Here is a 10724-nt window from a genome sequence, read left to right on the forward strand (position 1 = left end):
GAGAACTGAACTGAAAGCTAAGTGACCGGTTTCGATACAGGACGTAAGGCCCGGGAGAGACACAGTGTTTCAATGAAATACACCTTCGAGTAGTGCGAAACAAGAAAACAGTGAAATTATGTAGGTTTGGTTTGGTTTACGGGGCTTAACTTCCCACAGCGACTCAGGCTATGAGAGACGCCGTAGCGGAGGGCTCCAGAAATTTCGACACCGTGAGGTTCTTTAACGTGCACTGACATCGCACAGCACTCGGGCGCCTTGCTTTCGCCTGTATTGAAAAGCGGCCGCCACAGCCGGGATCGAACCCCTGTCATATCGCTGAGCTACCGCGGCAGAAGGAAATTATACATTCCCCAATTTTTAGTGCTAAAAAAAAAAAATAGATTTTTGCAGTCGGCTGTGTTTCGCCGTTTACACTGCTTAAATTTCACTAAAGCCACATGGGCAGTGAGCTTATTCAAAAAGACTTCGTGACTTCGGGTGAGGTGGGTTTTTCTCGTAAAAAGTGGGTCTGGTGTGGCCACCTGCATGAGATGCTGACTGAGGCTACGAAGACTGGTCCGAGTATAGTGCATTAGGGCAAGAGAAGGGGTGAGTTGCCCCGTATTATGGCCCGCTGGCGTCAGTATACAGGAAAAATGATTACGTGCCCCCACTGTACGACTCTTAACTCGCGGCGGCATATCTCATCTACTCTGGGATTGCCCTGCTTTTTCTACTGGACGCTCCGAGATCAAACCCTACCGCCTGAACTACCGTTCCCTTCTAGAAACTGATGCTAACACAGAGATGATATTTGCCAAGTATGGCTTTCTTAGAGGCCCGGTCAGAGCAATGTGATTGGAGTGACGACCTAAACAGTGAAGATTCTGTCTACTCCCATTTATCCCCATCCATGGCCATGAGCCTTCCCATTCAGTAAAGGACATTCAATCAATCAATTTCACTAAATGAATACTTCACTATGAATTGTTCTTGAATGCCTGCTTCTTTGTGAGGCTTCGTTCTCTCTCTATATATTTTTTTCATTATTAAAACTGAGCCGTGAGGCTCAAATATTTGCCTTCTTTAATGATCGCAATTAAGACAATACGTTTTATTTAATTAACATTTAACCATAATTGCCGTTAATCTCCATGCTTACTGGACAAGCGTATTTACAGACGTATAGTAGCAAAACGACATGCTGCCTTAACTCTTAGATCGTGTGAAATGTCTCCACTTATAATTACAACGTTCTTTCGTTCGAAAAATTGCTCGGTCCCCTCAAGGTAACGATTGTTCTCGTTGCTGAGAATGGTACATGTAAGACGATAAGTGGTTTTATAACTTTTCGCACTGCATTAAAATCAATATTAATTCCTAATTTTCAGTGTAATCTCGAAATCAGCAGCTTAACAAACTCGTGCACGTTTCAGGTAGTTAACTTTCGCCGAAAAAAAAAAAAAAACGAAATGTCAACAATTGTGCATTATTTGATGAAAGCCGTTGGATTGAAAAATTCCGCGGGCGCTCCACCTTTAAAGATATGATGCGAAAGCGTGTATGACTCCCTGCTGTCGGCGTCCCATTAATCTTTAATTTGCAGCTGTACATTTCGTACATGTAAAGATTAGCATTCATTCGTATGCTACAAGATTACATGAAAGCGCACCAGAAATAGATATAAAATCCATATTTATTCGCATATAGTACGAACAGGCCTGCGTGGGTCCAGGAATTCCTATCTCATTCTTCTCTCAAAGGTGAAGCCCAAGTTGGCAGCGCCTGACAAATTGGTCATGTCACATGGTATCCATACGTCATACAAAAGGACGACCAATCAATGCATGGCGATGTCTCTCCTGCCATCTTCCCCTTCCAGGGCCTTGACTCGCTCACACGCGACGCGGACAACGCCAACACCGAATTTAGTGGAGAACAGGGACTTTAACGCTGATGCTATAGTGTTAATACTGCTGCAACTCATATAAAAATGACCGAGGTTTAACCCAGCTAAACTTAAAGCCGCGTTCAGACTACGTGCGCAACGCACGTATCGTTCGTAAGGATCGTAAGCGTAAGCGCAAAAAACGTAACGTGTCTGTTCAGACTGCTGTCGTATTGAGCGTAAAATGCGCAACGTACGCAGCCAGCGTCGGAGGACCCGCGACTTTTACGACTATTACAGATACGTCCGTTACGCGCGACCAATGCGCACAGCCGTTTCGGTTTTCCCTTTCCGGTCACGGGGCTTCCGGTCCTCCCAGATTTCGCGCGCAAACCACTAGTAGGCGACATCATCCAACGCTCCTACTCTGCTGCAGTGTCTCGGCTCGCCGGTGTTATTGGTGTTGTGTCGGTGATTGTGTCGGTCCGCAGCTTGATCATGTGCAGTGCGGAATCTTCGCTGAGGAATTATCAGCATCTCATAAAAAAAGTTCGGCAGAGGCCGGCTCTCTACTACGAGTAGCTGAAATCGCACAGAGAGAAGTGCAAAACGATGCCTGGCTGCAAATTGCCAGTGCGCTGAGTCAAAGTAGTAAGTGGTTCATCAATCCGTTTTTTCATGCGCGAACAAGCTCTCAACAAGCAAATGTTTCCTCTAGTTTAGAAAAGTGAGGTTATGGAGGCGGGGGATGCCCGCTTCATCCCCGTGCATTCTCGCAGCCCATCGGCTCCGTTGACAAGTGAGGAAACAGTTGGCCTGCAGCGAAAGGCCGACGCGGGGCGACGTTGCGGTCGGGCCGCAGAACGGAGCTGGTGCGGACTCGTCGAAGTTTGAAAGAAGCTCACCGTAAAAGAGAAAAAGAAAACAGCATTTTCTGAGGCGGGACGAGGTTCCGCGGACGTTTCCGTGTCTGCCGCGCGCCCCGGCTCATTGTTTGGAGCCAGTAGTACGGCCTTTGAGTCACCGCCCCGGCCCGTCCCCTAGATCGCTCCGGAGCACTGGTAAAATCGCAAGCAGGGATGCAGGCGGACCGTACGCCTGGTTTGGTGCGAGACGGGACACTGAGCAGGAGTGCGCGATACGTCGACAATGAGAACGGGCGCGTGAAGAAATGTGCGAAGAAGTGAGCGGTGCGTCAGCACGGTGAGCGGACGTTTGAAAACTGTGTGCGAACGTGCGCGTGTGAACGAAGTGTATTTATAATCGAGTTGTTAATTGTTAATATACCTATTGTTCTTTTTCGTATTTTAATTGTGTGTCCAGTCTTTTCTTTCACATCTCATTTTGAGCTTAAAGAGCCCAGACCTCCGCTATCAGACGCTTGCTAACCGGCGCCATCTTGAGAGCGCTGACTGGCCGGTCGTAAAGAACGCATCTTACCGAACGGCCCAGTGTGAACATGCGCGGTCGCAAGCTACGTAAACGGGAGTTCCAGCCACTATGCGCACTGCGATAAATACGATACTTACGACGGATGCGCACGTAGAAGCGAAAGCGTTGTTTTGCTTGGTTTTGCTTTGGTTAGACTTCGGTTTAGACATGATCTAACAGAGTTTTGCAGCGATTGCATTACCAGGACCATATATGGTATACAGGATGCCGTAAACTACATGGTTTGGTTCTGGTTTCGCTTCGTTTGGTTTGCCGGTTTTAACGTCCCAGAGCTACTCAGACTATGAGAAACGCGTCAACTATCAGAGGGATCACGTGATGCCGTCAAAGATCAAGCGGTGTTACACCAGGGGTGGTACCATGGTTAAGCTCTTTTATAATCACACTGTGACCTCTGACTAGCTCAAGGTCAAGCGGCCTGCCAAGCTGACCTTGGCTGATACATGGCACAGTAAAGCATTATTCGCTTCAAAAGGAGTTGTGGAGCTTTCACTTTCTTGTAGTCTTAACATCGTGCGTTTTTTTTTTTTTTTCTTTGTGCTTGGAGGTGTGTGCATGGGTACTCTTCCGGCCTTATGCCTTACCCAGACGCAAATACTGGAGCGATATCAGTGACTCCCGAACAGTGGCAAGAAAATATAACAAGCGCCTGCATTTCGTGTGCCTTGTGTGCGTCTTAAATATCAGCTCGTTAATTTCTTTCCTGAGAAACTCTTCGAGAGCGCAGAGGAAACGACTTCTAAAGCCGATGACCGCGCTTAGCGGCGCTTATTTCCGTTTCTGCGGGGACATGGCGCCTTCTGTGAAGAACGGGGTCACTGTCACTGCGCTCGAAAGGTCACGAGTGCGTGGAAAGGAGGAAGAGGTCAAAGGACTAAATTTTATTATTTATGTACATTATCGTAACACCAGAGGATGTTATAGAGCATAGTGGGTTGGTTACAGCAAGACTCCAAGCTGGGCATGTTGGTTCATAGTTACTAAACGATTTGCAGCGCTAAAAGACGACACAGAGAAAAAAGATGCACAGGACGGGTGGTTACAGCTTTGTTAAAGGTGTTATCATGGTGATATGACAGTGGCGGAGGCAGAAAGATGGTTCCAATTATTACTTTTATGCGAACCATCGTTAAAAAAAAATAGTAAGTCACATGCCATAAGATCAAGCTACGAGCTGCTAGTGCTAGTATGACGACATAATAACAACGCTCCTGTTTCACGCAAGACCGCAGCGAATTAGACGCCGTGAATACGGATTCCTGGCTCGTCACTTCTGTACGAGTCGCGATCACTGAAAGCGCCGCTGGTGTTGTTCAAGTGGGCTCTACGAAAAGTATACTGTATAAAGGTTAATAGTATTTTTGCCCCAGTTGTTGAATTCCGGTGCCAGGCAGTTACCTGCATGGTCGAAGTTATGAGAAGAAACAACAGCAGTAGTGTGATGCACCACTATATATGTTTTTTTACTTCAGTAAATAATTTGTCTAATAATCTAAACAATTATAGACGCTTCTGCTCTGACTTACAAGAGGGCGATTCGCCATGTCACCTATGTTCACATGCAGTGCTCATTGATCTATAATTTGGTTCCATTCCACATCTTTTTTTCTTTTTTTTTTTTTTTTCCTTTAGCTTGTCCTTTTCAATAAATCTAAGCGCTTGGTGAAGAGGTTCACCAATTCTTCGAACTACGAGGACTGTGTTCAAAAGCGGTGATCCTAGTGCGGGGAAAGTGTACGAAAGGGCTTACTCGATCCAAAATCCCTGTGTATCATACAAAGCGAGACATTAGTCAGACAATCAACCTGGTTACTAATGTATTCATTAATATAATCAAGACTACACAAGATAAGAATGAGAGACAGTAAAATAAATGCTACCAGCCATTGCACAATCCTACGCGACTGTAAATATACTTCCACCTTCATTCACATTATTCCATCCCTAACTCTGTACGTCAGGTACGCGATATTTGTTTTATTATTTTTATTAAAATATTTATCTTGTTTGTGTCCATTGGTACGCTGGCGGGAGATGAGCTTTTCGAATGAGAATCGTTTTTTTTTTTCCTTGGTTTGGCACGATACCATTTAATTTTATTCAGATTAACTCCATCGTGCCAAGACGGGTTTTTTTTTTTCTTAATTTTTTATATAGACCTAACTTGTGCGTACGGGATTCTCTTTGAGCCAGAATTAAATGCTCCCTATCTTAACCATGGTTCTTGCAGAGCGCGTATATCAAGGACGTCGCTTTTTTTAATGGCGAAAATAAAACGCGGGAGCTGGCCTACACTCGAAATGTCCCCAACCTATCATGCATATGGATACATGGCACTAGACCAGCGAGAATTGAACGAGCTGCTGTTTTGCGAAATGACATCTATCTGGATCTAACTCATGTCTCAATTCTTGCAGACATCACGTTATCTAATCATCTCAATATCCCAGCAGCAGCTCTGACCTTTAGACTAAATGAGTGTGATTAAATTAGCATAATTATAATGATCCGATACATTGAGAACCGCTGCCGACGCTTGGTAAATGGTAGCAGTAAGAATAATGTAATAGCCTATAGCATCCGCTCTATGTATGGTGCCTAGCACCGTCGCGAAGATGCTAAAACTGCTGTAAACTCTCTTTACAGCAGGCCGTAAGTTGCCCCTTACGGTCATAAAGTTACGGTGGCCTTACTGGCCTATCGTAGCCTTGCCGTCGAGGACCAGTAGCTGCCACCGGGGCCATAAATAAAACGGGGGAAAAAAAAGAAAGAAAGGCAACGCAGCGAATTCCACAAATCGCAATGAACATGCGTTCTCTTAAAGATATTGTCCAGATTAAGGTCCTATGCGGGCAAATTGAAGTTGGTCTGCGTACATTTATTACTGCGTTTAACTGCGACACACGCTGCTTTCACTTAAAGCGGCACCTTAACAACCTAGGAAGGTAAAAATCGATATGCAGGTAGTATCGTTATCGCGGGGCCGATTTCGAGAGCACACCGAGAGTACGTTGGCGCGAATATCTGGGGCTATAGGCAATGCCAGCATCCACTTTCTGACGGTGATCCGGATTTCCTTTTGATTTCGATGCCCCGAGTTTGAATAAATTGGTAGCAAAATTCCATATCCCTTTTTTTTTTTTCTCAACAAATATGCTGTTTTTGCGGCAGGAACGAACACAGCCACAAATGCACTAAAGATAGTAATTTTGCTGATAAAGATTTACGGCCTTCTCCTCAATACCATTTTATGACTTAAAAGGTTTTTAAAATGTAAGTTTAAACAAGCTAAGGGTTTCGAAATAGTGCGATCAATGGCATACAACCTTTTCCCCGGCGCGAACAACCAAATCTCTCTCAAAGGGCTCGTTGTTCGGAGTACTACAGTGCATACGAGCGGATTACATGCAGGAATAAAAAGGAAAAAAAAAAAAACTGCTCTTATGCTATCATGGATATCAGATCAAAACCGTGGCTTATACTGAAAAGAACAAGAACTCACACAGTCAATGGAGTGCAGCAAATCTGCAGACGAAATTCAACGCAGTAAGCTTTCATCGAGTACATTTTAATTAACCTTACCGAATATCATACTATTATTTCTACCAACTAAAATACCGAAACTTTTTTTTTTCCTCTTTGTTTCGATACTGTTATTAATTGGGATAATTGGTGCGTTCACGGGTGCCGTAAAAAGGCGTTTGTTTATTTACCTCAGCAAGAGGCTCAGTACAAGTGGAAGGTGTTAGTGAAATACCCTGCGTTAGGTGGGTATACAGGGTCAGAAAAAGTAATCGGAGTTCACCGGAAAATAGAACAGACGCGCTTCTTCACACATATCGCGTGCTTTGACATCACCCTAGCTTCGTGCCGCTTTTTTTCCACTATCCTAGTAAGTTCATATGTGCTCAAAGAATAATCTTGCTACGCGCGAATGCTATAGTTCTCTGCGTAGCTGGTTGTACTTGTAACTCCGCGAAAGAAGGTTAGCAAAGAATGTAATTGTTGAAAGCGTAAAAACGGCACTCTTCATCCAAAAGCACGTTGCTGCGAAGACTAGGAGTCGTAGTCTGTGGAAGTATCGCTTCTATTCGTTACCCAAAATGCTGCGTAGCGTTTGGCCACCGCACGTATCGAAGCATGCCCGAAGAAATGCTCGGACTCACTGATACGTACGCCTCGGTGCACTCTGGTCCTCGAAGTCACCAGCCGCGACCGGATCGTATCGGAGCGAACCGGCTTTCACCCGTGACCGCTGCTGCACACGGGAGTTGCGCTGCAAGTGACCCTGACCTTTAACCCTTAGCGTGCCGGCGGCGCTGACCCGGACCAAGTTTCTTCCGCCCTGCGTCGCGGGGTACCTTTGTGTAAGGTACTCGCGAGACCCGAGGTGCACTCCGAGGGGGGCTCCGGTGGCCGCTTATCGAAGCGCGTGTCGGCACGGTTAGCGCTGCTGATCGAGAGCCACCGCCTTTGACCCAATCCATTCAAGGAGCTGATTTTGTCCCACAACATTGCCACGAGCGTCACCGCATGACCCCTCACCGACAAAAGATGAAGTAAATGCCGTCCGAAGTACCTCTAGACGGGACTTCCAGGCGTCCTTCTTGTGACGCCGAGACTCTCCGGAACGTGCTGCTTCCTGGCTTCTCCTTGAGGGTCAGCACCTTCTCAAAGCAGTCACTTCTTCGTTACAGACGGTACAAGGAAGGTTAGGCACCCATTCAAGCCATGTTTGGCGTAACTTATATTATTACAATCGCTGAAAACAAAATTATCGGTGTAGTTCATTCATTCCTTGCTGTACCATCCCCCTGACCCCAAAACTGTGATGCCTTGGCGCTATGGGTTCTTTAATAAATAAATAAATAAATAAATAAATAAATAAATAAATAAATAAATAAATAAATAAATAAATAAATAAATAAATAAATAAATAAATAAATAAATAAATAAATAAATAAATAAATAAATAAATAAATAAATAAATAAATAAATAAATAAATAAAGCTCAACGGTCACATCATCTGGAAGAACGACAGAACAAACCCTTATTGTGGCTCGCTTTCACGTCGTTGTGAGTGTTCCACTTTATGTCTAGAACAGCCTCAGCCACGCCCACTTATGAATCTGAAATTACCTCTTCTCTCATCGGTACAAGGGTTCAAAAAAGCCGAGGTTAAGGGCATAAAATGTTCTATTCAATTCGATCACTCAGTGGCGAAGTCAAACAGTCCTCCTACGCACGCACGGGTGAACGAACAGAAAGACGCTTGTATGTTTTTGTTTTGTTATGTCCGAATGTTTCGTCTTTCGATATTCTCGACATAATCGCTACAAGTGCCAATCAGGGGTGGAGCCAGAGATATTTTGTTATACGTCGCCGGCAGAAGAAAACGAAAGGCCGAAAAAACGACTGTAAAAAATGTGTGCAGTCATGCAGTACTAAAGAAAAATTGGGGGGAGGGGGGGGGGGGGGTTCTGGTCCCAAACCACTCCCCCCCCCTTCCGCCCCCCCCCCCCCCCCCGGCAATGTATTTCATCAAACAAATCGCCTCCTCGCAGTTGTACGTGGGACAATTCAATTCCAATATGTGTAGCCAGTTCTTCTAACATTGCGAAGACTTGGAAGACGCGACAAAAACCTACTCACAAGGATGCACCTGCAAACTAGGATGCAAGAACAGACACATTCTCCTTCCTACGGGTTTTCCCATACTTGAGTACAGCAGCACTGGCTCTGGTAAAGATTGCGCTCTCAAGCCTCAACTCGCATTTGTGCGACCCTGTAGCACACCTGTGGCCATTCATAAACTAAATGCAAGCCATCCAGCAAAGTAGACAATGTTATTCACTGCCATTGCGTATGAATAATCATTGGGCGAAACTCGTACTGCAATTGGCAAAGATGCAGCAGCTGTACAAAGAGAAGAATCAAGTGCAGAAAACGAAACTGGGCGAGTCGCCAGGAGGGTTGACATGTCTTCAGCACAGTTGCTGCTTTCTGGCAGTTTGAAAAGGTTGCTAACTGAAAGATGCATGAATGCTTCTCAAAACTGACGGAAAGACGAGTTGCTGTTCGCTGCCGACTTTGATACAATAATTGCAAAGGTATTTTCAAGCATATCCTGGTCCAGATGCCTGGTTAGGAAGTATGTCAAACCATACCGAGAAGCCAAGTGGTTCTACAACAAAGTTCTGGTCCCTTCGAGATGCTTTAATTTAAGAAGCTCGTGACAATGTGGTAAACGTGAAGCCAAGGTAAAATGGAGCATCATAAGAGTGCATAAGCTCAAGCGGTCGAGGCGTGCCTGACACCTGCTGTATCAACAATACGAGTTAGATCAATTTTGGTCGCGCACATGCCATAACAATGAGGTGTCCTGTTGCATTTGTTGATTCCGTCGCTATATATGCCTTCCCAAAAACAGGTAGAACGAAAGGAAGAAGGTTTGCACGGTATGAAAAAGAACTGAACAAGGGTAAATGGGGTACGCCTCAGTTCGCAGATGGGCCAACGTTTCGACAAGCGGACAAGTGGACGAAGACAAGTCCACTTGTCGAAACGTTGGCTCATCTGCGAACTGAGGCGTACCCCATTTACCCTTGTTCAGTGTGTGTGTGTGTGTGTGTGTGTGTGTGTGTGTGTGTGTGTGTGTGTGTGTGTGTGTGTGTGTGTGTGTGTGTGTGTGTGTGTGTGTGTGTGTGTGTGTGTGTGTGCGTGTGCGTGTGCGTGTGCGTGTGCGTGTGCGTGTGCGTGTGCGTGTGTGTGTGTGTGTGTGTGTGTGTGTGTGTGTGTGTGTGTGTGTGTGTGTGTGTGTGTGTGTGTGTGTGTGTGTGTGTGTGTGTGTGTGTGTGCGTGCGTGCGTGCGTGCGTGCGTGCGTGCGTGCGTGCGTGCGTGGTGAATTGAACATGTCTGGATGGAATGAGGAAGGATTTCCTCTCACTCGCAAGTCTATTCTGTTTTTTACTCTATTTAAGCTCTGACTCCATTCCAATTCGTAGTTCAGTTCAGTATTGGTTGATTCTATTGTAATTTTGACTTATTTATTGTTTTCTAGTTTCTCTTGATATTTTTATAGTATTTATGTTGTTATCATTCTGATATATTTTTTCTATTCTGATTCCGTTCATCCCATCCAGCGAGAACTAGGCTTACTACTCACGACAATGAAGCCACTCCCCCCTCCCCCTGATGTCGGACAGTTTTCGCCCTCATGCATACCCCCAAATATTTTAGACGAATTCCAAAAGATAGTTTTGGAATGCAATTTTTTTACATATTGTACAGCCGCAAGTTCACCATACGAACAATACATCCACAAATCATCCTGCGACAGGATTGTAGATTTTTTACATATATTTATTTTTAATAACGCGCTCAGTTCGTTTTATATTACA

Source organism: Amblyomma maculatum, chromosome 1 (genome assembly GCF_055883805.1).
Source record: "Amblyomma maculatum isolate TAMU_Amacu chromosome 1, ASM5588380v1, whole genome shotgun sequence".
Lineage (NCBI taxonomy): Eukaryota > Metazoa > Arthropoda > Arachnida > Ixodida > Ixodidae > Amblyomma > Amblyomma maculatum.